This window comes from Eulemur rufifrons, chromosome 30, assembly GCF_041146395.1.
Source record: "Eulemur rufifrons isolate Redbay chromosome 30, OSU_ERuf_1, whole genome shotgun sequence".
Taxonomy (NCBI): Eukaryota; Metazoa; Chordata; class Mammalia; order Primates; family Lemuridae; genus Eulemur; species Eulemur rufifrons.
The window spans coordinates 115,262,875-115,268,696 of NC_091012.1; the positions used below are offsets into that span (position 1 = coordinate 115,262,875).

General features: G+C 37.8%; 1 pseudogene; it reads right to left on the reverse strand.

The window, feature by feature from the left end:
- Positions 1–3,272: 3,272 nt before the first annotated feature.
- Positions 3,273–3,836, reverse strand: LOC138379034 (ferritin heavy chain pseudogene; annotated as a pseudogene).
- Positions 3,837–5,822: the final 1,986 nt, after the last annotated feature.

Sequence of the window (5,822 nt, forward strand, 5' to 3'; positions counted from 1 at the left end):
TTCCTCATTATATTTTCTGATTGTTGCTGGTATATTTGAAACCCATTTGTACTTGTATTTGTTCATCTTTCTGAACCCTCTTTTAATTACTTCTTAGCTGATTCTCTGGGGTTTTTCTGAGTATTTATCTAGTCATATTGTATGCAAATAATGATAATTTTTTCCCTCTTTTCCAGTAATGAGACATCCTATTTCTGTTTTCTTCTGTGACCAAAATTTATAAAATGATATTAAATTTCTAAAACTTATAATATTAAACATATATCAAATAAGAGGATATCAGAAATTCTTGTTTTGTTCCTGATGTTAGTGGAAATGTCTCTAGAGGTATTTTCCCAGTAAATAATGGGATAGACTGTCAGTGTAAGATATTCTTTAATGTTTAAAGGAAATATTCTTCTACTCATAGGTAACAGAGAGATTTTTTTTCCTTTTAGAAATGATTGTGATATTTTTATCAATGTCTTTCAAAATTTAACGATCATATGGTTTTTCTTTTTGATCTACTGATATGATATAACCAAACTGATACTTTCTACTTTATTGTGGTGGATTACTTTTGTCAAATATTTTTTGGTTCAATTGGCTGGCAAATTATTTAGAATTTTAAAATATATTAGTTCTTTTCTTTTTAATCTTTGTTAGATTTTATTATAAATAATAATAATGGCAGTTGGGATAATTTCACAAGCTTATACCACGTTCCACTGTACTAAATTCTTATATAAATATTCTCATGTAATTCATACAACAATTTTACACATTAGATGTAGAATTATTTATATTTTGCAGATAAGGAACCAAGGTCCAGAGAGGTTCTTAAGTTGGCTAAGATCATATAGCTTGAGAGTGGAGCTTGTCTCGACTAACTATGCTGCATAGATCAGGGAATTAAAAATGAATTGGGTAGTTTTCCATGCTCTGGAATAGAGTGCATAGAATAGGAAAAATGTGCCTCTTGAAGGTATGAAAGACTGATCCATATATGCACAGGAGGAAAAATGATACTGTGAAAGTACATGGGCTTTGAAACCAGACAAATGCTGGTTTGAATTTTGAATTCTGGCTCTGTCCATTACTTAGTAGCATTCAATAAATAGAAGCTGTAATCATTATTTTAAAAAAGACTGAAAATTTCTAGATTAAAAAATAAAAACTGAAAACAAAACAAAAATACTGCTAACTCAATTAGTACAAACACTTTCTGCATATAAATAAAAGTATATAAATACATATATATTACATGTACATACATATATATGCATATTATATACATACATGCACATATATATATATAAATCCACAAATCAATTTTTTATCTGAACGACTATTACTATTTTGTGAGACTGGCTGATAGGGAACACAGTCTAATAAATGATGCTCTAAGGAATTAAAAACCTGTAAATTATGAAGGAAATCCACTTCTAGGTGAGAAAGAGTAGCTGTGGTAGTAGAATTCACTTCTGTCTGTATTTTCAGTGAGGCAATTGTTTTTATTTTATCCTTTCTACCCTTTCATGCTTTTTCCTTTCAACAGATTCTGTACTAGGAATAAAGAGAAAAATGTCATTTACTACCCTAGAGGAATTATTCACCCCACTGTAAATATAGCCTGATAAAGGTGCAGTGATAATAAGACCTATTAGCTTAAGTTCTCTTGGCAGCAAACAACAAAAACCAAATCAAATTTTGATGCATAAAACCCAAGGGAAGAAATAAAACCAGGCTCAGGAAAGATCTGGGAAGCATCTATATCATTCGCAGTAACACAATCACTTAACTTCTTTGAACAAAGGATGTCTTCCTAAGCAAAAACTCAGAACTTTGTCTGGAGATTCAAAATGAACTCTGCTGCTGGTAGATTGAATGCATATATTTAAATAAATATCAAACATATACAAATTAAATTTAAATATATGCATATATATACACACATATAGAGACACAGAATGGCAGAATGACAGGGACAGTAGGTCCTTGAAGGACATTGATTACTTCAAAGTTGTTTTGTTCAAGATAGTTTCAATATAACATTGATAAAAAAAAATATTGATTCTCAGCCAGGGCCACTGGCTGTGTGAACCTTGCATGTTCTCTCCATTTTTGTGTGAGTTTCTTCTGAGTACTCCAGTTTCTTCCCACATCCCAAAGATCTGCTGGATAGATGAATTGGTGTGTCTAGATTGCCCCAGTGTGAGTGAGTGTGGGTGTGGATGTGAGTGCTCCTGGGATTGGATGGCATCCTGTCCAGGGTTGGTTCCTGCCCTTGACCCTGAGCTGACAATAGGCTCCAGCCAATGGCAACCCTGAACTGGAATAAGTGAATAAATAATTATCCACTTGTTTTTATTAATGTTTTTACTTGTTTTCATTAATCTTTTAAATGTTTGTATAGCTCACATTTATTTCCATGTTTAATACTTGAAGTGTTTCATCTTTATTTACAGGTTTTGTGATGTTTTGGTGACCAGGAATATACTATATGAAATTAACTCTTGTTTATGTCATTTATTCCGTGGTAAAATTGGTGTCATTATATGGTGTTCTGCTTAAAGTTGCAGTTTATTACTTTGTTGGAAGAAATAGTGCAAATGCCCACCATTGGTGACCACAGGAATTCACTCTGATGTCTATGGAGAAGGCAGCCTAAGGTCTGTCACCCAGGGTGAGCTTGTGAAAGAGACACTCTGCCATGCCCTCTTCTAGGGCCCCTATCTTGCTACCTAGAATCAACAAACATTAATATTTGCATATTTTAATGAACTGAAAGTTTTTAAGTAAAGTTGAAGATCTATTTATTTTAATCCCTGCCCAATCCCTTTCCCTTCACCTCTTCCCCACAGGTAACCACTATGATGAATTCTGGACCATTCCTTTACCACACACATGCACCCACAGACACCAGGGCTTCAACCCACCAACCCTGCCTCCCTTCATGACCTCATGGTTTTCCAGGAGCCCATGGAGTACCTTTCCCCTCCATCCATGCATATCGTGAGCTGCATGTGGATGGGTTATGTATGGGTGAGTGGAGAGCTCCCTGGATACCCATTTTAAATCTGTGCGGGGATTTGCCCTTATTCCTCAAAGGTGAGAGTTTTGCACACATGACTGGACACCTTTATTACTTTAAGAACCAGATAACTTTATTGGAAACAATGGTAAAACTGAAAGGAAGAAACTTAAGGGAACACTTTGAAAGGGCAATGTGCACAACCAGTCTGGTGGCCCGACCCAGAGAAGGCACACGTGACTGTGGGGACAGTCCCAGCTCAGTTCTCCTTGTCGTTGCCGCCAGCGCCACTGCCCAGGGTGAGATTGTCAAAGAGGCACTCCTCCAGGCTGGTGCCCAGGACCCCCATCTTGCTCAGGTTGGTGAGGTAGCCACCCAGCTCCTTGACGGTCTTGGCCTGCTCCTGCAGGTAGTGGCTCTCTAGGAAGTCGCAGAGCTGTGGGTCACCCTTGGCGGTGGCCAGCTGGTGCAGCTCCAGGAGGCTCTGGTTGATGCTCTTCTCCAGGTGGAAGGCGTACTCCATGGCCTGCAGCCCGCCCACCCAGTCGTCGCGGTCGGGCTTCCTGATGTCGCGAAGGCAGATTCGGCCACCGCGCTGGTTCTGCAGGCCCATCAGCTTCTCGGCGTGCTCCCTCTCCTGGTGCGACAGGCGCAGGAAGTAGCGGGAGAAGTGCTTCAAGCCCACGTCGTCGCGGTCGAAGTAGAAGGCCATGGAGAGGTACACGTAGGAGGCGTAGAGCTCCAGGTTGATCTGGCTGTTGATGGTGGCCTCACAGGTGGGGTGGTAGTTCTGGCGCACTTGGGAGGGGGTGGCGGTGGTCATGGCGGGCAGCGCAGGTGCCAAAAACAGCCAAAGCAGAGTGAATATGGCGGGCAGCTCGAGGCTATCCCAGGGTGGGCGAGGACCGTGGCCAGCGGAGGGTGGGCTCTGGAGGACCGGAAGTGGGCTCCGGAGGACCGTTATGGGGGGCGGGGCAGAGGAATGGGGGAGCGCGAGCCAGGGCAGAGGTCCATGAGAAATCCCAGGAGACACAGCGCTGAGCTTTTGACCTATATAATATTTTTTAAAGTTATTTATGAATATAAGTGCAACTATTTTGAGTTAATCACCTGTATGATTTCTTAAAACAACTTATTTGAATATTGTTCAAATGTGATTTTTTTCATAAATGTGATGTCATTTTTGTGAGGTCATTAGTTATATTACATCTCACAAAGCTTTATTTGAATGGCAGCTCTCCTCAGTGACTTCACCATCCATACCAATGACACTTTGGATAACCTCACTTAGTTCCTAGACCTTAGTAACTCAGCAGCCTCCCCTTTTCTCCTTCTATTCATGATCAACTTCCCACTTCTCTGACAGCAGAGAAGCACCTCCAAAATCTCAAACAGTGAATCTTTTAACCTTTGCATCGTTTTCATACTTTTTGAACTTGTATTCACACCCTTTATTCTCTCTACTAACTTAATCTTTAAGCTCAATCCTGGAAACACATTATTTCTGTCCTGTGTGGACCCCAAAATGGGCAATTCCAGTATCATTTTCTTGACATCCTAGATTTGCTCATCCTCTTCAGCTAGACTGTGAATTTCTTCTTTTTGGATAAGTAGACTTAAAAAAGCCTTACGTGCATTCTTAGAGAAAACACTGTTAACCATGTGGATGTATACCTCCTACCTCCTTTGTAATTCCACTGCCACTCAGCAAGCCTTTTTCTTTAATCCCTCAATTAGCTTATATGACATAAGCTACATAAGCTATACAAGATTTCATCACTTTCCCAATTGTCAACATATCATTCTTCTTTCACCATCAGTAGTGAACTCAGCTTTCCTATCACTGATATCAGTTCTCCTTTCATTAATTAATTACTTTATTCTTTCAACAAATATTTATTAATTACTAGTATGCCCCAAGCACTGAAATAGGATTTGGTGATATATTAGTAGAAAAGAGAGACAAAATCTCCATTGTCTTAGGGTTTGCATTCTAGCAGAAAAGCAAACCAAAACAAAAACAAACAAAAGAGTGCCATATTTTCTCCCTTATTCTCGCACGTAAATACATAAAATTCCATACACATGTATATAGAAATAAAAATGACAATATATATTCTTACAATTCAAGGATTTTATAGAAGATGTAAGTCCAATCAACCTAGGTATTAATTATTAATTTATATGTGTATTAATTCAATGACCATTTATATACACCAAATATGTGTCAGTCACTGTGTTTGATTCTGGAAATAAGCAGAATCAAACATAGACCCTGTTCTCAAGATACAAGACAGAATGACAGAATATTATAAGTGCTCTAAAATGGGTTTAAAGTTATGAATAAAATGCCTATTTTCACTTACAGGCTTATTCCCATGGCTTCGATTAATGCACTTATATTTTGGTCTACTTGTTTCTCTTTTGGAAGTTAATATTATTTTATAATCAGTGTTTATGAAGAAAGTAAAGGATTAAATATCAACATGTAATAGTATAAACTTATCTTGGCAGGTTTAGAAGCTTTTACTCATCGATCCTTTAAAGAAATAGAATGATCACAATGTCTATTTGATTATGTGGTTTTGATGATAGAGTCATACACTAGAGATGGAAAAGAACCACTTGATCAATGTCTCAATGAGATAAAATTTTGCTCTATATTTGCTTAACACGAGTACTTAATCTTTTTAATCCTAGACTTTCAAATATTTCCTTGGGATATTCCATTGTAGACTTCACTATAAGAATCTATTTAAGACATCTTGATTTTGCAGAGCACTTTCTCATTAATATTCCCAAGATTATT